The 23,809-nt window shown below is 51.7% G+C and overlaps 1 protein-coding gene across 1 annotated transcript in view; it reads right to left on the bottom strand.

The window, feature by feature from the left end:
* Nucleotides 1-23,809, bottom strand: part of LOC137618620 (zinc finger protein 845-like) — a 220,105-nt gene that overhangs the window by 163,933 nt on the left and 32,363 nt on the right. Inside the window, exon 3 of the mRNA XM_068348731.1 lies at nt 17,489-17,619. The gene's annotated coding sequence lies outside the window, so the exon portion shown is untranslated. The remainder of the gene's footprint in view (nt 1-17,488; nt 17,620-23,809) is intronic.

Here is a 23,809-nt window from a genome sequence, read left to right as displayed (position 1 = left end):
TAATGGGCGCTGAAGCGTTGTAGAGCGCTGACGACCTGAAGAGCATAGGTGCTCTGTAAGGCATGACAGAGCAGACTTGCGTTGACAAGATGTTGGTGAGTGCTGGTCCACTGTAGGGCGCTGGCGAGCTTAAGGGCATTGGCGCGCAGCTGCATGCTTAGGTTAGGCCTCAGGAGGCTGTACCAGAGACAGAAACGGTGATTGTAGGTCGGAAGGGTGGCTGGTAGGATGCACAGGAACAGGAATGTGCCCTTTGGAATGGCGAACATCCACCGATGGAGATCGCGAATGATCTACAGAAGTCGAGGACCGAAGTTCAAGGACTAGCAGTAGCATTGTCGGAAGGTCCAGGAACGGGCGAATGTTGAGTGCCAGGAGACGACTAAAGCGGAGACTCCTCTCCGAGGGACAGCTGCGATGGCGAAGATGAAGTGCCGAAGAGGCACCTTTTAACAGGTGGTGAAGGACGACCTCTAAGGTGGAGTCGAGGGCAAGCTCTGCAAAGGAAATGCTCTCTAGGGGCTGTTGGATAGGCAAGCTGACCATAAGCAGCAGCAGTCCTCCGATGAGGAGTCTTTATGAGAGAACTCCCCCGGGGAAGAGAAACACACGCAGGACACACGTAGGACTAAGTTTCCCCTCGAAGGATGATTAGGAACGTGGGATATTAATTTGACAGCGACAGTTTGAGAGTCTGGAGGAGCAGGGGCGTCAGCAGAAACCACAGAAGACACTCCTGACACAACGACGTCGACGAGCGCAAGAAGATCTACCTCCAAAGTCGACAACAACGGCTGCACACTTGCACCCTGGAGGATGAGCTGTAGCAAGAAGTCCTTGGAGGGCAGACCCGGAAGCCCCAAAGATGACCATACCTGTAAAAACAGAAGACATAGACAAGGCCTCACCCTGGGGGAGAGGTGGGGCAGCTTCGCTAGGGGAAGCAACACCATTTCTTGAGGACTGGGCTTGGCCGCAATTAAAAGGGTCTACGCTACTACTCGAGAGTCTCTTGGAAGAGGCCGAACGAGTAAGAGCTTCAGAGAAGGTTGGGAGGCAGAAGAAAACGCCTTGGGGTTTTCCCCCTTCAAAGGAACCTTCGTAAGAGAAATATAACAAATTCGGAGATAAATTGTATATTTCCTAACCATACAAACCTTAGCTATTTACATGGGGTATTACTTTCGGTGTAGCTGAAATGGCGAGCCATTAGATTTTTAACGAGGGTTAACTTCCCTCTCGCTAACTAGCGAGGGGGTAGGGGAGAGGTAGCTAGCTACTCCTCCCCCCTCACACACCGGTGAACTGATTCACTTCGCTTAGAGGTAGGACTTGCCTTGGGGGACAGGGCTGGCGGGCAAATATGTGTAAATAGCTAAGGTTTGTATGGTTAGGAAAAATACAAATTATCTCCGAATTTGTCATTTGTTCCGTAACCGAAATACAAACCACGCTATTTACATGGTGTGACTTAACCCTTAAGTAGGGTGGAAAGTCCCAGCCTTACTGGCTTTGGTTTTTGCCCGGGGACTCAGAATCCGAGTGAGTAGCACTTGAGAAAAGGAGTCCCTGCACCTCGCAAATTCCTTGCTCCACAAGGAACGTGCGGCCTACATAAGCTTGTGTGTGAAGGAATGAAGTATGACTCGTCCTAGGAAGTTGACCTGAAGTCCTTTAGATGGAATTCTAGGCTAGGAAGTTCCCAATACCACCTTGTCAGGGTATGGGGGACGCGACAGTATTATATTAATACTAGGAACACAAGGAAGCATGGTTTACCTGCAGAGGTTTGAGGTCAGCTATGCAGAGAACCCAGGATGCTGCTTTCCCCAAGAGAGGGGAGAATGAAGAAAGAAGTAAGGGCCAGACAAACTTCTTTCATTCATGCAGTCTAAAATCGGGTAAAAATGCCCTCAACCTTCCGCTACCTGTCCATTAAGGAGCCTGAGGTTCAGACCAGCTGTTGTGTAGCCACCACAGGGCCGATAGAAAACGTATCGAAGCTCCTGTGGGTCACGTCCTGCAGGTAGTGGGCTGTGAGGGTCGTTTGACGCTTCCACACTCCAGCTTGTAGCATCTGTGTCACAAAGTAGTTACTCTTGAAGGCCAGGGACGTTGCGATGCCTCTGGCGTCGCTCTCCCTAAGGCCACGTGACAGAGGAGGGTCTGGATTCAGGGCGTGATGGATGACCCTACGAATCCAGGCTGAAAGGGTATTCTTGGTGACCCTCCTCTCCATCCTTCCTGTGGTCCCAAACAGGGCTTGCATGTGACGACGAACTCCATCTGTTCTTAAGATAACACCTCCGACTCCCTAATGGGCATAGTAGGAGAAGGTCTGGGTCATCGTTACAGAATGGGGAATCAAAATCCTGAAGGAGTCGAACCAAGGGTCCGGGCTCCAAGATTTTGAGACTAGCGACCAGCTCAGGGATGAAACTGAACGTTACCTCCCCCTCTCCTCTTGAATGAGCGACGACGTACGAGAGACCATGAAGTTCGCTGGCACACTTGGCCGAGGCCAGAGCGAGCAGGAGCACCGTCTTCCAAGTCAGGTGACGATCAGAAGACTGGCGTAATGGTTCGCAAGGTCTCTTGAGAGCCCTAAGAGCCCGAACCATGTTCCATGGAGGAGGTCTCACTTCCGACTGGGGGCAGGTAAGTTCGTAGCTTCGTATGAGCGAAGAAAGAACCAGCGAGGAGGGAATGTCAATTCCTTCAGCCTGCCGGCCAGGCTAAGGCTGAGCGATAGGTTTTCACCGCCGAGAGCGAAAGGCGCATTCCCTCCCACAGGTATACAATAATTCCGCTATTGCTGGAATAGTGGCATCAAGGGGAGATACCTCTCCCACGACACCAACCACAGAAGACTCTCCACTTGGCCTGGTAGACCCCTGCAACTTGTTGCGGAACTCCTCTTCTGTGAGGGAATGCCGGCTCTGTGGCAGATGTTGCAGTGTGGTTGCTCGAGTAGCTCGTGTCGTGGGGGAAGCTCTCTCAGGAGTTCCGTCAGGGGATGCAGAAGGTCCGGGAACCACTCTGCATGATGCCGTAGCGGAGCTATCAGAGTCATCGACAGGTTGACCGATAATCTGGTCTTGTTGAGCACTCTTCTCACCAGACAAAACGGTGGGAAGGCGTAGACGTCGATGTTGTCCCACCGTTGTAGGAAGGCATCTTGCCAGAGTGCCTTGGGGAAGTAGTACAGCGGCAGCTTGAAGTTCAAGGCCGTCGCGAACAGGACCACAAAGTCGGGACTTTGTTGGCTACTATGGGTCCCCTAGGCTTTGCTCAGATTGTGGAGAACAAATTCCTTTGCCCGGAATGAAGCGAGTCGATAGTGGTATTGAGTGGAAACGGTTCATCTCGGTACCACTACTGCAAGATGGGAAATGTTATGAAAGGTACCTCTCTGCTTGTTGAAATAAGCCACTAGCGTGGTGGTGTCGCTCACGGAGTGATCCGCCAGGGTTGTTGGAACTGCTGAATGGCTAGATATACGGCCTTCATTCTTAGCAGATTGAGGTGGAGGTACCTTACTGATTCTGACCATAGGCCTGAGATCCTTGGTTCAGAACGTGCCCACACCCCCCTCGTTTTACGCATCCGAGAACAGCATCAAATGCGGGGGAAGGACGCGAAAATCCACTCCCTTCAAAGGTTCCCGTAGGACAACCACCACTGCGGGTCCATTCGTTCCTCAGGTCCCAAGAGACCAGAGTGTCCGGGGAATCGTTGCCTTGGTTCCACCGGGACTTGAGCCGCCGTTGTAGGGATCTCATCCTGAGGCGGCCGTTTGGAACTAGACGGGTCAGGGAGGAAAAGGTGACCTAGGAGACGTAACCAAGATCGGCTTGGAAGCTCTCCTCGTCTGAGGAAAGGTTCTGCGCCTCTCCTCAGCCTTGCTATCCTGTCGACTGATGGGAAGGCTTGTGGAGATTGGTATCTAACATTATGCCTAAATATCCCAGTTGTTGGGATGGAAGCAGAGAAGACTTCTCAAGATTTACCATGATCCCTAGATCTTGGCAAAGTCCCAGAGGCTTCCCTCGGTGTCGAAGAAGGGTCGATTCCGAGACTGCCGGGGTTAGCCAGTCATCCAGATAGCGAAGGGGACGGATGCCGATCCTGTGTGGCCAAGAAGATATCAGGGTGAACATTCTGGTGAACACCTGTGGTGCTGTGGAGAGATCGAAACACTGCACCTTGAACTGGTTGCCTTTGTTGTGTAGGCTGAATTTCAAGTACTTCCTGGAAGACAGATGGATTGGGATCTGGAAGTACCCGTCCTTCGGATCCAGTGTGTACCTGAAGACTTGTGGTCTCACTGCAAGCCTGAACGACTCTGCTGTTCCACACTGAACGAAGTTTATTCGACAAACTTGTTCAGAGCTGATGACAGGTCTCCAGCCTTCAGTTGCCTTCTACACAAGAAAAATTCGACTGAAGAAGCCGGGGGGAGCCGTCGACGACCTTATGGAGACCATCTTCTAGAGTATGGTCTCGAATTCTGCCGGAAGGGCTAACCCCTTTGCCGATCCCATGGCATAGGGGGCTCAGTGCACTGGATTCGCTGTCAGGGGAGGTAGAGATGTTATGAACAGAACGCGATATCCTTGGCTGATCACGGAGATCGTGCAGAAATCGGCCCCGAGTTGCTGCCACCTGAACACGCAACTTTCGGTATCCCCCACTGGGGACAGGGGGGTGCCAATCCTAGCGTCTGCGGCTTCGGCCGCTCCCTCTAGGATTATTGCCTCCCCAGGAGGACTTCGTGTCCTTCTTGTTCCTGACAGGAGGGGGGTGCTGTGTAGACACCTTGTCTTTGCCGTCGGAGCCAGTTCCTATGTCCTAGGCCGACGCGGCTGTTGTTGTTGAGGCGCTGGAGGCTTGTAGGGTCCGGATGTAAGCACCTTTGGATGGGCGAATCGAGATTCGATTTCCTCTACCTCTCAGCTGACCGCACCACGTCCTTGGGCTCAGACATGCTCTTTCCAAGGATGGAAGAGTGTCTGAGCTTGCCGATATCCACGGTTAGGACTTTCGAGGAGAACCTCTCGGTCACTGCATCTCAATGCTCCAACATCGAGTTTGCCCAAAAGCTCGAAACTTGGTGAGCCGGAAAATGATGGTGTTCGTGCCCGAGAGGAAGGAAAGTTACCATGGTCGTTCTGGTGTTCCCCTTCGACAAGTCCTTGGATAACAACAGGATGCCCGGAGATCCAAGCCAGACGACCAGCCACGAAGTGGCCTGCATGGCACACTCTGCGGCCTTCATCTGGCTCAAGATCTCCGAAGCCGAGAAAGTCCCCTGCCGGGCGGAGAGTTTCTCGAGAGAAATTTCCCTGGAATCCCTTCCACGGATTGGTGGAGAGGCAAAGCTAAACCAGGCCTCCCCATGATCTTGAAGTACCTACTCTGCTGACGGCTGACAGACGCAGTGTCAGCGACCCGCAGGAGGGAAGGGGATCAGGTGATCCTGAGGAGTAGAGTTAATGGGGCTTGCTTGAAAAGAAGGAGAAAGATGTTGCCCAGACCTCTCTGAAGCTTCTTCCTGCTTCTGCACGAGCGCTAATTTGCGTCTACAGGTGAGAGATCGTGCCGACAATGATCTGGAAGTACGTGCTCCAGAAGTCTCACTAGGTTGCCCGTGATGCGAAACCTGACGGGAATCGCGGACGAAATCGCACTGGCGCTCACGCGATGGAAAATCGTTGGTTCGCGCGCGGACGAACATGGGTGCGCAAGTGCACGGGCGCGCGGTCGCAAGGGCGAGCGCAGGCGGCCGGGAGACCGATGGCGCGTAAGCGAGCGATGGCTCGCTCGCTCGCTGCTCGCTCGTTGGCGAGCGATGGCTCGCTCGTTGGCGTGCGATGGCTCGCTCGTTGGCGAGCGATTTCTCGCTCGTTGACGAGCGACGGCTCGCTCGTTGGCGAGCGACGGCTCGCTCGTTGGCGAGCGAGGGCTCGCTCGTTGGCAAGCGAGGGCTAGCTCGTTGGTGAGCGACGACTCGCTCGGTGGCGAGCGATGGCTCGCTCGTTGGCGAGCGATGGCTCGCTCGGTGGCGAGCGATGGCTCGCTCGGTGGCGAGCGATGGCTCGCTCGGTGGCGAGCGATGGCTCGCTCGTTGGCGAGCGATGGCTAGCTCGTTGGCGAGCGATGGCGCATAGCGACTGATTACGTACAGGAGAGTTAACGCGTGGGTGCGTAGGAAACCTACGACGATTGAAGCGTTGGCGCATTGAAAACGCTTGTGCGCAGGCGAAGAATCGCGCAAGCGCTTAGGAGATGGCTGGTGGGCAAGGAGAACCCAGGGGTGCCTGTGAGCGCCTGTGCGCTAGCTTAGGTGCCTCCTGGGCGGCAAGGTGTGATGTGGAAACGTGCTGCCGCGTTGGCGAGCGTGTGGTCGCTGGAACTGGAACCACGCGTGGGCGTGCTTGGCGCGAAACTCCAGAAGGGCGCTGCGAGTCCAGAAGAACCTATGAGCGCCTGAGTGCTAAAGCGAACGTTGGTGCACATTGCGCACATCAGAAAGTGCGACCGCTTAGCACCAAGAGCATAATCGCACGAATTCCAAGGTCCAGCCTTGCAACCGCTCAGCCCCTTAGGCATGGTTACACAAGTGGTCGCTCAGCACCAAGAGCATAACTGCCCGAGGACCAGGAATAAAACTACCAGGAATTATTAAGGTAAAAGAAGTCACCCCCCCTTAGGGGAAAAACAACTCATACCTGGGAAGGGAACCTCCCTCGGAAGGGAAGTTACCCACCCATGGAGGCGAACCTCCTGAACGTTTTAAATGAACTAAGGGGATGACAGTTGTCATGGGAGAACTTCTAGGAGAAGGGAACACGCCCATGACGAAGTCCTAGAGAGGAGGCGGCAACAGCAGACTCCCCAGGCCCAAATAGGATACCTCTGCTTCATTGGCACATTAAGCAAACGAAAAATTAGATAGTTAACTGTGAAAATAAAATAAATAATTAGTTAACATTCATTCCCCAGGGGAACTCCGAAGAGGAACTCCGAGGGAAAAGAACATAAAAATTACGCATCAGGAATGCGCCCTCCTACCCCACTGAAACTCACAGGAAGGGGGGGGGAGGCTGAGAGCTGTAATAAAAACAGAATTATAGCAATTATAATTACGAAATTCATCTAGAATGTTCACTAATAGAAAAACGAACGAACCCCGAAGGGAAGCGTTCTACACAGAGGCTGAAAAGTTAACAAATACAATTAGATTTATTAAAATAATTGAGACCAAATAAACGGAGAAGCAACTCAACCCGCAATGGGAAGGAAGCTACCGTAATATGTAGTAGTAATAAAAAGGTGAACAACATAGAGAGAGATAGTCCACGCTCCCCGCAGGGAAGGAAGAACAGCGGAGAAAATAGAATAATAAACAAAGCCCAGCAATGACGATTCCCCACGGCGCAAGCCGAAGGGAGGACCGAAGGACCAAGGGAGAGATCGCGACCTATGAAATGTCACTGTGGGGGCCTGAAACCACACGGAAAGGTTGTCGTACACTACACACACACAGCACAAACACTGAAAAGGAAACTTACTGTATTTCTATACCCAAATATATACATAAACATAAGAATGTTTACATATATATTAAGTATAAGAAAAGTAAGTAATTAAGTAAAGACAAAACATTAATGGCTGCCATGCAAGGATGGGACAGAGACGTCTGCCCACTGTCCGAGCCAAAAGTGAAGTGAATTAGTTCACCGGTGTGTGAGGGGGGAGGGGTAGCTAGCTACCTCTTCCCTAGCCCCTCACTAGCTAGCGAGAGGGTAGTTAACCCTCGTTAAAAATCTAATGGCTCGCCATTTCAGCTACGCCGAAAGTAATACCCCATGTAAATAGCGTGGTTTGTATTTCGGTTACGGAACAAATCGCGCTTCGACTTCTGCTTCCATCATTGCCCAACCTCTCCCACTAGGAGGCAGACCACTCCTGACACTTACTACACAGGCTGTTATTATCACACAGTTGACCTCTGCAGGCGATCGTTCTCCACGGCTGACATATAGGTTTCGCAGGGCCGGCCATCGAGTCCAGGGCAGGTGCTCATGGTCACAGAAGTCAACACGCACACACTAGCACAAAGAAAAAGCACAAAGAATTAATGGTAGTCCAATAATAACGGTGAAGGATAAGGAACGTCAACGACCGTACACCAACCGAGCCCAAAAGTAAAGTGAGCTAAATCACCGGTGCGTGAGTGGAAGCGGTTGAAAGCTACCCCCCCCCCCCACCACTAACTTGCGGTATGGGTAGTTAACCCTCGCTAAATTTTAATGGCTCGTCATTTCAGCTACGCCAAGAAAAATACCCCTAAATACATAGCGTAGGCTTGTATTCCAGTTATGAGACAATTAGAGTTTTCAATCATGGTAGATAATCATGGAGTTCCCAATCAAATAAGTTTTACAATTGCAACAAACAGCTAATCCTAAGGGGAAACACCAATCGTGAAGAGCAAGGGCGAGGCAAGCAACATGTCTTGCAGAGAGCAAACAATCCGAATGTTCCCCTAAGTTCAAATCACAAAACCGCAGGTCACAAGGAAACCTCGGGTTCATGCCAGTAAGCTCTCGTAGGATTTACAAGTGATGAGAAGGGTCCTAGGTCCCTCTTCTATTGTATTGTATAATGGAAGAGCATGCAAGTCACCAAAGAATATACAGTAGCATTTGTTTGAGATCAACAGTTGACAAACATTGTATAATGACGTGTTCCCCCAAAAAACAACTTTTGGTACGCATCTTTTCCCTTCATTCTCCTAAAAGCTAAAGGGTATATGTGCATGAAAGGATGAGAAGGGCAAAGCCTTTAATCCTACCGGTAGTGTGTGTGTTCATTCTAGTAGGAGAGGAAAGGTAGCCGGCGTGTAAGTAGTTGTATCACATACCAATGTGTATCTTCAGGGAAGAAATGTTATCGTTAAGAAATCTCTAGCCTCGCGAAATTCACTAGGAACAAGGATTTATAAAGTTACTTGACTTAATAGAAGACAAATGTGATCTCTTTTCAGATGAGCATAGCATTCTTGAAGGTTGCGTGGGAAAAGTAGATCGCATACCAACAGGTGAGCGCACTTGTGCACAAATAGATAGTAGCTAGCGAGCATGTGAATGCTATAAGTCTCATGAATGAGAAGTGGAGCTCAGGAAAGAGAGTGTTCTCGAAAAACAGCTGAGATAGTGAGTGATCTATTGCAAGCATGAGAGGAGGCACTCCCATTGCTGGGTGTGATCAGATGCGGTGGCACTCAAGTACGAGCATGCGATCGTGAACAGAAGGGTCAGGATTTCGGACCAGTGAGATTGCACTAGTGTAAGAGAATATAATCATGAACAGAAGAGGTGGTGCTCTCTTGGGAGCAGTCGAGCACATAGTAACCCACTCATGGGTACAAGCAAAGTAATCTCACTGTCTTCCTTCATCCTCGGTGATGGGTTGAGCAACACCAGCCAGTAATTACTGACACCTCATTATAAATTTCAAGTCAAAATTCCAGCCATGCTGATAGAACACACGAATAAAGAACAAAGATGACAAATTCAGAGATAATTTGTATTTTTCCTAATCATACAAACCTTAGCTATTTACATTGGGTTTACTTTCGGCGTAGCTGAAATTGATGAGCCATTAGATTTTAACGAGGGTTTATTACCCCGCGCTAGTTAGCAGGGGTAGGGGGAGGGGTAGCTTGCTACCCCTCCCCCCCCCTCACACACCAGTGAAATGTTTCATTTCACTTAAAGGTAGGACTTGACTTGGGGGACAGGGCTGGCAGGCAAATATGTGTAAATAGCTAAGGTTTGTATGGTTAGGAAAAATACAAATTATCTCCGAATTTGTCATTTGTTCCATAACCGAAATACAAACCACGCTATTTACATTGGGTGACTAACCCCTTAGGAAGGGTGGAAAGTCCCCAGCCATACTGGCTTTGGCTTACCCGGGGACTCAGAATCCGAGTGAGTCGCACTCGAGAAGGAGTCCCTGCACCTCACAAGTTCCTTGCTCCGCAAGGAAACGTGTGGCCTACATAAGCTTGTGTGTGAAAGAAGAAAGTGTGAGCCGTCCTAGGCAGTTGACCTGAAGTTCCAGAAGGAACTCTGGGTTAGGACATTCCCAATACCACCTCGTCAGGGTATGGGGGACGCAACAGTATTGTCTCAATACTCGGAACACAAGGAAGTATGGTTTACCTGCAGAGGTTTGAGGTCAGCTATGCAGAGACCAGGATGCTGCTGCCCCAGTAGAGGGAACGATGAAGAAAGTAAGGGTCAGACATACTTCTTTCATTCATGAAGTCTAAAACCTGGTAACAATGCCCTCACCCTTCTGCTACCTGTCCAAAGAGGAGCCTGAGGTTAGACCAGCTGTTGTGTAGCCACCACAGAGCGATAGAAACGTATCGATACCCCTGTGGGTCACATCCTGCAGGAAGCGGGCTGCGAAGGTCATTAGACGCTTCGAGACTCCAGCTTGTAGCACCTGCGTCACAGAGTAGTTCTACTCGAAGGCGAGGGACGTTGCGATGTATCCGACATCGTGCTGTAGGGCGACGTGACGGGGGAGGGTCTGGATTCAGGTCGAGAAGAATGCCCTTGAGTCCGAGCTGAAAAGGTATACTTGTGACTCTCCCGTGTCCTTCCTGTGCTCCCAAACCGGCTTGCACGTGAGGACAAACTGCAGCTGTTCTCAAAGACAACCCCTCGGTTCCTTTACTGGCAAGAAGGAGAAGGTCTGGGACATCTGATACAGAACGGAGACTCGAAATCTTGAAGGAGTCGAACCAAAGATCCGGGACTCCAAGATTCTGAGTCAGGAAAACAACTCAGGAGCGAACCTGAATGTTGCCTCCCCCTATTCCCTTGAAAGGGCGGAGTCGTACGAAACCATGAAGATTGCTTACACCCTGGCCGAGGCCAGAGTGAGCAGGAGCACCGTCCCCCGAGACGGATTACGATCAGAGGCCTGACGTAATGGTTCTTGAGAAGATCTTTAAAGGGACTAAAGAGTCCGAACCATGCTCCAAGGAGGAGGTCTCACTCCGACTGGGACAGGTACGTTCGTAGCTTCGCATGAGCGAAGAAAGATCCCGCGAGAAAGAAAAGTGTATACCTTTCAGCCTGAAGACCAGGGAAAGGCTGAGCGATAGGCTTCACTGCCGAGAGCGGAAAAGAGTTTCCTCCCACCGAAAAGCAATAACTCCGTTATTGCTGGAGTAGAGGCCTCAAGGGAGGAGGTATCTCTCCCACGACACCAACCACAGAAGACTCTCCACTTCGCCTGGTAGACCCCTGCGGATGACTATCGCAGGTGACGCGACCTCCGCTCCGCGACTGTTGCGGGATGTCTCTTCTTGAGGCGGCGGCGAAGTGTCTCCAGGCGTGAAGCCGAATCGATGCAATGGCTTGTGAAAGATGTTGTAGCGTGGTTGTTTGAGTAGCCTGTGTCGTGGAAGAAGCTCTCCCGGGAGCTCCGTCAGGGGATGCACAGGGTCCGGAAACCGTTCTGCGTATGGTCGCACCAGAGATCTCAGAGCCATCGAAAGGTTGACAGACAACCTGGTCTTGAGACCCCTTCTCAACAGACAACAGTGGTGGGAAGACATGGGCGTCGATATTGTCCCACCGTCACCGGAAAGCATCTTGCCAAAGTGTCTTGGGGTCTTAGACTGGGGGGAAGAACAGGGGAAGCTTGAAGTTCCAGACTGTCGTGATCAGGTCCCCCAGGCCAGGACTTGCTGGTTACTAGAGGCCAAAGACCCCCAGGTACTCTCTATCTGTGAGGCTCTGCTCAGATTGTCGGAGAGAACATTCCTCTGCCCGGAATGAGCGAGCCGATAGCGGTATTGAGAGGACTTCGGATCATCTCAGTATCTCTACTGCAAGATGCGAAAGTATGAAAAGGCGCCTCCCTGCTGGTTGGAATACGCCAGTACCATGAAGTTGTCGCGCACGGAGCGACTCGGCAGGATCTGTAGGATCTGTAGAAGGGCCAGACTACGGCCTCTAAGCCCACCTGAATGATGAGGAGGTATCCTTCAGGTCCTGACCATAGGCCTGAACCAGAACATGCCCCTCCGCCCCCCCCCCCCCCCTCTTTTTCTTTGACGAGTCCGAGAACAGCATCAAATGTGGGGAAAGGACGAAAATATCCCCTCCCATCAAGAGGTTCCATAGGTCAACCCCCATTGCAGGTCTAAACGCTCCGCTGGTCCCATAGGGGCCAGAAAGTCCGGTTAATCGTTGCTTTGATACCACCGGAACTTGGGCCGCCTCACAGGGAACTTATCCTGAGGCGACCGTTCGGGACTTTAGACGGGTCAATGAGGAAAAGACCCAGGAAACGTTCCAAGGTAGGGCTGAAAGCTCTGCTTGACTGAGAATAGGTACTGCGACTCTCCTCAGCCTTGCCACAGTCAACTGAAGGGAAGGCTCGGAGAAGGAGTCAATATCATGGCTAGATACTCCAGATGTTGAGACAGAAGTAGAGAAGGCTCCAAGCAAATTACCATGATCCCTCACTCTTGGTAAAGTCCCGGAAGCTTGCCCCGGTGTTGAAGAAGGTCGAACCCGAGACTACCGGAGTTGGCCAGACCTCCAAAAAGCGAAGGAGGCGGAAGCCTGCTCCAGAGCGGCCATGAGGAAAGCAGGGAGAGTTCTCTGGTGAAAAACCTGCGATGCCGCGGCAGGATCGCCAAACCGCATCTTAAGCAGGAACACCTGTAGTCGAGGCTGAATTCCAAGAGCTTCCTGGAAGATGGAAGGAATGGAACCTGGAAGTACCCGTCCTTCCAATCCAGGGCATAAGGAGTCCTGCAGTCTCGTTACCATTCTGATCGACTTTGCTGTTCCACGATGGACGAAGTTTGTTCGACAAACTTGATCAGAGCTGAGAGGTCGTCGACGGAACTCCCGTCTCAGATGCTTTCCTACGAGAAAGGATCGACTGAAGAAGCCGGGGGGGGGGGGGGGAAGCCGTCGACGACCCTATGGAGGACCTTCTCCTAGGGCATGGATCCTTCTGCCCAAACGGGCAAACCTCTTGACAACCCCATGGCATAGAGGCTCAGTGACACTGGATTCGCTGACAGAGACGGAGAGATGGTAAGAGCGAGGCGCGATATCCTTGGCTGATCACGGAGATCGTGCAGGAATCGGCATCGGGAAGCTGTTATCCGGACGAGTAACCTTAGGCATCCCCCCAGCGTGAGACCTGCAAGGGGGGTTGCCAATCCTAGAGTTTGTGAACTCTGCCGCTCCCTCTAGGATTATGCCTCCCCGGGAGAGCCTCCCGTGCTACCTGTCCCTGACAGGTAGCTGCCGTAGCCGGTCCGATAACTTGGGCTGACGAGGCTGAATGAAGAGGCGTCGGAGGCCTGCAGGGTCTGGAAGTAAGCGCCTTGGAGTAGTGAAAACGGAATTCGACTTCCTCCGCACAACAGCTGTCCATGTCTCTGTCCTTGGGCTCAAACAAGCTCTTCCCAAGGATGGAAAAGTGTCTGAGCTTGTCGACATCCATGGATGAGACACCCGAGAGGAAGCCCTCGGTCACTGCGTCTAGATGCTCCAACATCGAGTTTGCCCGCAAGCTCGAAATTTGGCGACGGAACCGAGGAGGGAAAGGACCTGGTAAGCCCATTCCATGAGATGGAGAAGAGGAAGGGCTAAACCAGTCACCCCTTGCCCGATGGAGAAAACACGAAAGGAAAACTTCCTGACAAGACCCTTCCAGGGAGTGACGAGAAGGAAGGGCTAACCCAGGTTCTGGAAAGAAGAATGTTGCTCAGACCTCCCTGAAGATTCTTCCTGCTCTTGCACGTGCCATGCTCTGCGTTTACGGGGTGAAGACCGTGTTCTGGAAATACGCGCTCCAGAAGACTCGCCAGGCTGGCCGTGTTGCGAAACCCCGACGGGAATCGCGGTCACAATCGCCCTAGCGCTCGCGTGATGATAAATCAATGGTTCGCGCGTGGCCGAACATGGAAGCGCCTGTGCGCAGGCACGCAGGAGTGCAGATGAAAGTGCGCGAGGAAGCGCAGGAGGAGGGCGAGCGTGGTTGGAGGGCGAAAGCTGGCGGTCGGAATCCGTTAGTTCATAGGCGAGCGATGACCCGTAGACAAGCAATGGCTATTGCAGGAATCGAACCGGCGCTCGCGCGATGGAACACCGTTGGTTCGTGCGATGGAACACCGTTGGTTCGCGCGATGGAACACCGTTGGTTCGCGCCATGGAACACCATTGGTTCGCGAGTTCGCGAGATGGAACTCCGTTTGTTCGCGCGCGGGCGAGCGTTGGAGCGCATGCGCGTAGGCGCTCGGGCACATGGGCGTGCGGTCGCGCGGGCACGTGGGCATGTGGTCGCGCAGGCATGTGGGCGCACGGGCGAGCGCAGGCGGTCGGGAGACCGATGGCGCGTAGGCGGGCGATGGCGCGTTGACGAGCGATGGCCCGTAGGCGAGTGAAGGCGCGTTGGCAAGCGATGGAGCGTCGGCAAGCGTTGGCGCGATGGCGCGTTGGCAAGCGATGGCGTGTTGGCGAGCGGTGGTGCGTTAACAAAACGCTAGCGCGCAGGCGAAGAATCGCCGTAGAAGATCGCTGACGCATAATAGACTAGGGATGGTTAGCACGCATCGTGCTAATCAGAAGGCGTGCAGGTGCATCAGGAAGGAGAGCGCTGATGCGAGCTGTCAATCAGGCAATCCTGGACGGTCAGGAAAAACCGTTGGCGCTCATTGGTGTGTGGCAGAAAAGTGCGTGCATATGTGCGCTGGCGATTGAAGAAAGCTGGGGCACAGAAGGACAGCAGTAAAGGTGAGCGCTGGCGAGCAGGAGGAAGATCTACGGCAAGACTCAGCTACCGGAGATCGTGGTCCACAGCAGGCAAGCGCTAGATCGCTACTGATGGTGTCCAGGGGACCTGTAACGCGTGGAGGATCTATGGCGATCGTTGACGCGCAGGAGATCGCTGACGAGCAGGCGAACGTTGACGCGTCTGTGGTCGCTGACGAGCTGTTGATCGCTGGCGAGCAGAAGGGCTACGCGTGGAATCCTATGCGTACAGTAGCTTTAGAAGCACGCGTAAGCGACCGCGAGCGTTGCTGCGCTGGAGCAGGTTGACGAGCCGGATCGCGAGGGCGAGGAGAAGAAGAGTCCTTGTCCAAGACCTAAACAGAATTTCTATGTCGCGCGGGCGAACGTGGGCGCGTATCAGGAACTGGAAGCGCAGGTGCGCTCTGACGGGCAGGAGATCTAGAGCGCTCAGGAGACCAATGGCGCGCAGGGCGCACAACAGGAACAGCAGGATGTTCGGAGTCCTCAGGAGAGCGCTGGCGAGCATTGGGGCGATGATCATCAGGAGAGTGCTGACGAACAGGAGAGCGCTGGCGAACAGGAGAGCGCTAGCGATCAGGAGAACGCTGACGAGCAGGAGAGCGCCTGTGCGCTAACACTGCAGAAGGGCGCGCAGGGGAACCCTGGCACGCAAGGGAAGCACCCACACCGTGGGAGGCAACCCTTTGCCCCGAAGGGACCGTTGCCCGTCAGATGACGAGGTCAGACTGCTGTCCATCTGCACCAGGGGCAGAAGGTCAGGAAGGCATTGGAGATTGATCCCCGGAGAGATCTAAGGAGGTAGGAGCTGCAGGCTGCATACGAAGAAGATTCAAAAAGGCGCCTCTTAGCATCCTTATAGGCAGACGGGAGGCCCTTATGACGTAGCGGACGGTGAGCCTTACGGCGAAGGCGGCCAACAGCAACAACAGCAGAAGAGTCCTCCAAAGAAGAGTCTCTATGAGTGTATTCCCTCGCGAACGAAAAAGAAACACTTCGTAGAAGAGACGGGTCAGCCAGTGACCTAAAAAGAGCAATTCTCCGAAGAGGGGCTCCTGCAGTTGCCCAGCCCCTTGAGCGTAACTGCAGGTGCGACCGCTCAGCACCAACAGCATAGTCGCACGAAATAAAGGCAAGAGGAGATCCCCCCAAAGGGAAAAAAACTCAAGCCTGGACAGGAAAACTTCCCTCGGAAGGAAAGTTACCCACCCAAGGAGGCGAGCCTCCTGAGTGTTCTAAAATGAACTGGAGAGCTGTCAATTGTCACGGGAGTACTTCCAGGAGAAGGAGACACGCCCCTGACAAAGATCTATAGGGGAGGCAGCAACAGCAGAATCCCCAGGTCACAACAAGACAGCTCACTCCGTTGTCACATTACAGAAATGAACTAGATCGGTAACTGTGAAAAATAAAAACAAAAATCATTAGTTAACATTCATTCCCCCGGGAAGACTCCGAAGAGGAATCCCAAAGGAAAAGAACACAAGAATTACACAACAGGCACGTGCCCTCACAACCACTTACACTCACGGAAGGAGAGCTGTAACCAACACAGAATTATAACAATTATAATTATGTAACTATGTAATTATGTAACTTCAAAATGAAAGAACACTAAATAAAGAACGAAAACCCCGAAAGGAATCGTTCTACAAAAGCTGAAAAATCAACAAATACAATTAGATTCATAAACTAATTGAGACAAAACGTACGGCGTAGCAACCCCACCCACACGGGAAGGAAGCTACTCAGACGTAGTAAAGGTAACGTAGTAAAGGGGGAACGACCTCAAAAGAGAAAGAGAGAAAGACCGTAGTCAAACTCGATCGCGACCCATGAAATTACACCGTGGTGGCCTAACTGCCGAGGGCTCCACGGATATATCGTATATTACACATACAAGCACGAACTCTGAAAAGAAACTTACTGAATTCTATACTCAAATATATACATAAACACGAAAAAATGTTTACATATATATTGAGTAAAAGAAAAGTAAGTGATTAAGTAAACACAAAACAAATAATGGCTGCCAAGCGAGGACGAAGACAGGCACGTCCTTCCATGGTCCGAGCCAAAAGTGAAGTGAGACATTTCACCGGTGTGTGTGTGGGGGGGGGGGGGGGGGGGGGCACGCTACCCCTCCCCTTACCCCTGCTAACTAGCGCAGGGTAGTAAGCCCTCGTTAAAATCTAATGGCTCGTCAATTTCAGCTACGCTGAAATTAACCCAATGTAAATAGCGTGGTTTGTATTTCGGTTATGGAACAATTTTGTATTCATATAGGAGCAAATGAATTTGTGAAGTTGGTCAGCTGGCAAACTATTGCTACCAACAATGTCTATTCAGCATCAAATATATATAACCTGATTGATAATGTACCCTGATCCAGGGATGGATCAAGGCATAGGTAGACTAAGTGGCTTCTTGGGATCCCAATGCCATCAGTGCTCCTCCCCCCACCCCAAGTATTCAGCAAAATACTATTCAAGTAATAGAATATAAAGAAGCAAAATTTCTAAAACGGCAAAAGGAGTACAAAATTATCTAATTATCCAATATATTTAGGAAGAAATGTACTATATATTCCCCAAAAATTTTCAATATGATTTACTCACGATCCACCACTGTAGTTTGGCCGTTATTCTTGTACTGTCTCTCCTGAGAAAGCTGCAAATCTATTTGATCAATGTGTGGTTAAGATTAACTCAACCACTGCCCGTCATGTCTCGGAAAAGGATTTATTCCTCTGGAGAAAAAAGAAAAGAAAAAGAAACACCAGGAAAAAAATTGGTTTCCATGACCATTTATAGTTAGTTCTTGTAGGTGATTAGCAATTGGTTAGAATAATGCAAGTGGCTGTGCCACTTATGAGTAATAGAACAACATTACTACAGATAGTACAACCTCCCTTAGATAAGACACTTATAATATAACATGCCGAGGATCCGTCGTTCATGCAACTGTATGGACCATTTATCCTACTGATGCAATTTTCAGTTTTTCTCTATCTGCATTGCTATTTCCTTTACACTGCAAAAACGTCAATGCAAGTATGTTGACAAGACGTTGATCCAAATTGTATTTAGGGAAAATTATTTTTCGAATTAAGGTACCCTATCTTGCATTAACTGTTGACAGACAAGAATCTAAGTTAATCTAAGCCTAACCTAACCTCAAATTTGGGTGCATTTTTAAAAAGTCACTTTTGGATAACTGTTTTCTCTTAACTTTGATAATGGTATATTAAACACACTGAGCAAAGTCAAATAGCTTATGTAGCCTACTTTTAAAATGACAAATTCTGAGATAATTTGTATTTTTCCTAACCATACAAACCTTAGCTATTTACATAGGGTATTACTTTCGGCGTATCTGAATGACGAGCCATTAGATTTTTGACGAGGGTTAACTACCCTCTTGCTAGTTAGCGAGGGGGTAGGAAGGGGTAGCTAGCTACCCCTTCCCCCTCACACACCGGTGAACTGATTCACTTCGCTTAGAGGTAGGACTTCACGGGGGACAGGGCTGGCGGGCAATTATGTATAAATAGCTAAGGTTTGTATGGTTAGGAAAAATACAAATTATCTCCGAATTTGTCATTTGTTCCGTAACCGAAATACAAACCACGCTATTTACATAGGGTGATTTAACCCTTAGGTAGGGTGGAAAGTCCCAGCCTTACTGGCTTTGGTTTTTGCCCGGGGACTCAGAATCCGAGTGAGTAGCACTTGAGAAAAGGAGTCCCTGCACCTCGCAAATTCCTTGCTCCGCAAGGAACGTGCGGCCTACATAAGCTTGTGTGTGAAGGAATGAAGTGTGACTCGTCCTAGGAAGTTGACCTGAAGTCCTTTAGATGGAATTCTAGGATAGGACGTTCCCAATACCACCTTGTCAGGGTATGGGGAACGCGACAGTATTATATTAATACTAGGAACACAAGGAAGCATGGTTTACCTGCAGTGGTTTCAAGTCAGCTATGCACAGAACCCAGGATGCTGCTTTCCCCAAAAGAGGGTAGGATGAAGAAAAGAGTAAGGGCCAGACATACTTTTCATTCATGCAGTCTAAAACCGGGTAACAATGCCCTCAACCTTCTGCTACCTGTCCATTAAGGAGCCTGAGGTTAGACCAGCTGTTGTGCAGCCACCACAGGGCCGATAGAGAAAGTATCGAGACTCCTCTGGGTCACGTCCTGCAGGTAGTGGGCTGTGAAGGTCGTTTGACGCTTCCAGACCCCAGCTTGTAAAACCTGCGTCACAGAAAAGTTTCTCTTGAATGCCAGGGACGTTGCGATGCTTCTGACATCGTGTGCTCTAGGGTGACGTGACGGAGGAGGGTCTGGATTCAGGGCATGATGGATGACCCTTCGAATCCAAGCTGAGATGGTTTTCTTGGTGACCCTCCTTTTCGTCCTTCCTGTGCTCACAAACAAGGCTTGCACGCGAGGACGAACTGCACCTGTTCTTTTAAGATAACGCCTCAGACTCCTTACTGGGCATAGTAGGAGATGGTCAGGGTCCTCTGTTACAAAACGAAGACTCAAAATCCTGAAGGAGTCGAACCATGGGTCCGGAACTCCAGGATTTTGAGTCTTAGCTACAAACTCAGGGACGAACCTGAACGTTACCTCCCCCCCATCCCCTTGAATGGGCGACGTCGTACGAGAGACCATGAAGTTCACTGACACGCTTGGCTGAAGCCAGGGCAAGCAGGAACACCGTCTTCCAAGTCAGGTGACGATTAGAAACCTGGCGTAATGGTTCGAATGGGAGTCTCTTAAGACCATTGAGAACCAGAACCCCGTTCCATGGAGGAGGTCCTACTTCCGACTGAGGGCAGGTAAGTTCGTAGCTTCGTATGAGCAAAGAAAGTTCCAGTGAGGAAGAAATGTCTATTCCTTTCAGCCTGAAGACCAGGCTTAAGGCTGAGCGATAGCCTTTCACCGCCGAGACCGAAAGGCACATTTCTTCCCGCAAATAAACAAGAAACTCTGCTATTGCAGGAATAGTGGCATCGAGGGGAGAGATACCCCTCCCACGACACCAACCACAGAAGACTCTCCACTTCGCCTGGTAGGCCCCTGCAGATGACTTTCGCAGGTGTCGAGACATCCTCTCCGCAACTTGTTGCGAAAACCCTCTCTCTGTGAGGAGATGCTGGAAAGTCTCCAGGCGTGAAGTCGAAGCGATGCTACGGCTTTGTGGAAGATGTTGGCTACTAGAGGATCAAAAGACCACTTGGTACTCACTATCTGCGATACTCTGCTCAGACTGTCGGCGAGCACATTCCTTTTGCCCGGAATGAAGCGAGCTGATAGTGGAATCGAGTGGACTTCGGTCCATCTCAGTATCTCGACTGAAGGATGGGATAGCTGTTGTGAAAAGGTACCTCCCTGCTTGTTGATATAAGCCACTACTGTGGTGTTGTCGCTCATCACCACCACGGAGTGACCCGCCAGGATCTGTTGGAACTGTTGAAGAGCCAGATATACGGCCTTCATTTATAGCAGATTGATGTGGAGGTACTTTTCTGATTCTGACCATAAGCCTGAGATCCTCTGGTTCAGAACGTGGGCCCCCACCCTTCTTTTGATGTGTCCGAGAACAGCATCAAATCCGGGAGGAGTACGAGAAGACCCACTCCTTTTCAAAAGTTTTTGTCGGTCAACCACCACTACAGGACCGTCCGTTCCCCAGGCCCCATAGGGACCAGAACGTCCGGGGAATCGTTGCCTTGATTCCACCGGGACTTGAGCCGCCATTGCAGGGATCTCATCCTGAGGCGGCCGTTTGGAACTAGACGGGCCAAGGAAGACAGGTGACCTAGGAGACGTAACAAAGATTGGGATGGACGCTCTTCTCATCTGAGGAAAGGATCTGCAACCCTCCTCAGCCTTGCTATCCTGTCATCTGATGGAAAGGCTTTGTGGAGATTGGTGTCCAATATCATGCCTAGATATACCAGTCGTTGAGATGGAAGCAGAGAAGACTTCTCGAGATTTACCATGATCCCTAGATCTTGGCTAAGTCCCAGAAGCTTGTCTCGGTGTCGAAGAAGGGTCGACTCCGAGTCTGCCAGGATCAGCCAGTCGTCCAGATAGCGAAGGAGACGGATGCCGATCCTATGTGCCCACGAAGAAATTAGGGTGAACACTCTGGTGAACCTGCGGTGCTGTGGAAAGACCGAAACACAGCACCTTGAACTGGTAGATCTTGTTGTCTAGGCTGAATCTCAAGTACTTCCTGGAAGACGGATGGATTGAGATCTGGAAGTACACGTCCTTCAGATCCAGTGTGCACACGAAGTCTTGCAGTCTCACGGCAAGTCTGACCGTGTCTGCTGTCTCCAGGCTGAACGAAGTTTGTTTGACAAACTTGTTCAGGGCTGAGAGGTCGATGACGGGTCTCCAGCCTCCAGACGCCTTCTTTACAAGAAAGAATCGACTGAAGAAGCCTGGGGAGCCGTCGACGACCTCTTGGAGAGCATCCTTCTTGAGCATAGTCTCGACTTCTGTCCGAAAGGCTAGCCCCTTTGCTAATCCCATGGCATAGGAGCTCAACAACACTGGATTCGCTGTTAGGGGAGGGAGGGATGTTATGAACATATACTTGGCTGATCACGGAGATCGTCCAGGAATCAGCCCCAAGTTGGTGCCACCTGAACGCGCAACTTTGCAGACATCCCCCACTGGTGGACATGCAGGGGGATTGCGAATCCTAGCGTTTGCGGCCTCGGCCGCTCCCTCTGGGATTCCTGCCTCCCCTGAGGTCTTTCCACCCTTCTTGTCTTTGACAGGAAAGGGCTGCTGTTTGGACACCTTTGCCTTTGCTGCCAGAGCCGGTTTCGATGGCCTAGACTGACGAGGCTGTTGTTGTTGAGGTGCTGGAGGCTTGTAGGGTCTGGATGTAAGAGCCCTTGAGAGGAGAGAATCGTGATTCGATTTCCCCCACCTCTCAGCTGTCCGTTCCACATCCTTGGGCTTAAACAGGTTCCTTCCAAGGATGGAAAAGTGTCTCAGCTTACAGACATCCACAGCTGGGACCTTCAAGTGGAACCTCTCGGTCACCGCATCACGACGCTTCAGGATCGATTTTGCCCACAAGTTCGAAACTTGGAGAGCCAGAAACTCATGGTGCGTGTGCCCGAAAGGAGGAAAGTCTCCATGGCCTTCCCGGTGCTCTCCTTGGACAAGTCCTCGGATCGCAACAGGATGCCCAGAGACCCCAGCCAGACATCCAGCCACGAAGTGGCCTGCATGGCACACTTTGCGACTTTCTCCTGGCTCAAGATCTCTGTAGCCGAGAATGTCACCTGCCGGGCGGAGAGTTTCTCAAGAGAAATTTCCCTGGTAAGCTCTTCCACAGAATGATGGAGAGGAAGAGCTAAACAAGGCTCCCCCATGATCTCGAAGTACCTCCTCTGTTGTACACGAGGAGGTGGGAGGAGTTTGTTACCGGCAGAGGAATGGCTGAAGGAGGCGAGTTCGGAGAGCTGGCCCTCAACCTTGTCTCTGGCGCTCTTTACCCCCCAGGGACCAGGACAGAGCCGCACTGGCCTTCGAGGGTTTTTGGGTCCCGTAGACTTGGTCCAGGACCGTATCCTTGCCTTCGCGAGGGGATGTCTCCGGGTCCTTGAACCTGTTGAGTTGCCTCATCAGATTCAGGACCTGCCAGAAGGCATGCTCCGACTCATGCTGCTCTCCTGGTGGATTGGCAGCAAAGTCTCCTGTCCCCAACTGCTCTACTTGGGGGGACACGTGGACGTTTTCCTGGGGTCTTGCTGGCTCTGGTCGAATCCGGGAAGAAGACTTTTGGACGGTCTTCGAGTCCTTGGGCTCTCTCCTAGGAGGGATACAGGACTCCAGTAAAGAAGTCTGAGGGCTCCTCTCTGCCTCCACACAGGACAATTCTCCCACTCGAGATGGGGTTCCTCCCATTGGTGCCGTGGGAGAATGTCTCACCTCGCTGGATTCTCATGAGGACGGAAAGGCTTCGTCCAGAGGAGAAGGAAAAAACGTCTGAGAGGGGGAAGGGGCCTTCCTGACGGACTTCTTAGGAGCCAGTTTAACCCTAGGAGAAGTCATCACGAAGTCTACTCCTCTCTTCCTCTTCATCGGAGACGAGGCTGTCGTTGGTTTGAGCCCCAGATCAGCAAGGGCCGGCTTAACAGCCTGGACGCTCACTCTGATCAGGGACCCAAACCAAGGCTGACGGCTAACAGAGGCAGTGTCAGCGACTCCCGCTGGAGGGAAGGGAATCGGGTGATCCTTTGGAGTAGACGATACAGGGCCTCCCTGAAAAGAAGAAGATGAAGAGTGTAGCCTAGACCTCTTTGAAGATTTTCCCTCCTCCTGCAAGTGCGCTGTTCTGCGCTTACGGGGGGGGGGAGATCGGGAAGACGATGATCTGGAAGTACGCGCTCCTGAAAACTTGCAAAGTTGCCCGTGCTGCGAAAACCCGGCGGGAATCGTGGTCGAGATGGTAAAATCGCAGGTTCGCGAGCGGGCGAATGTTGGCGCACATGCACGCTGGTGCGCGGAGATGAAAGCGAGGGTGCGCGTGGGCGAGAGGGCACGCGGGCGAGTGGGCACGTGGGAGCGCAGGCGAAAGTGTGAGGGTGCGCGCAGTTTTAAGGGCGAGCGCTGGCGGCCGGGAAAACGACGGCGAGCAGGCGAGTGTTGGCGCGTTGGCGCAAAGGTGACTGACTGTGCACAGGAGAGGTAGCGTGTGGGCGCGTAAGAGACCTTCGGCGATCAGAAGTGTGGGCGCATTGGAGAGCGCTTGATCGCAGGAGATCGCTGGCACGCAGGTGCGCAGTCAGGAGAAAACAGCTGGGGCGCAGGACCAGGAGTAGTAGCGCGCACAGGAGAATGCTCATGGGCACGCACAGGAGACTTCTCGTGGGTGCGAGAGCACGCAGTGTCTCGTTCCAATCTA

The sequence above is a fragment of the Palaemon carinicauda genome, chromosome 25 (genome assembly GCF_036898095.1).
Source record: "Palaemon carinicauda isolate YSFRI2023 chromosome 25, ASM3689809v2, whole genome shotgun sequence".
Taxonomy (NCBI): domain Eukaryota; kingdom Metazoa; phylum Arthropoda; class Malacostraca; order Decapoda; family Palaemonidae; genus Palaemon; species Palaemon carinicauda.
Note: the sequence above shows the minus strand (reverse complement) of the source record. Positions and strands in the feature narration are given on the sequence as shown.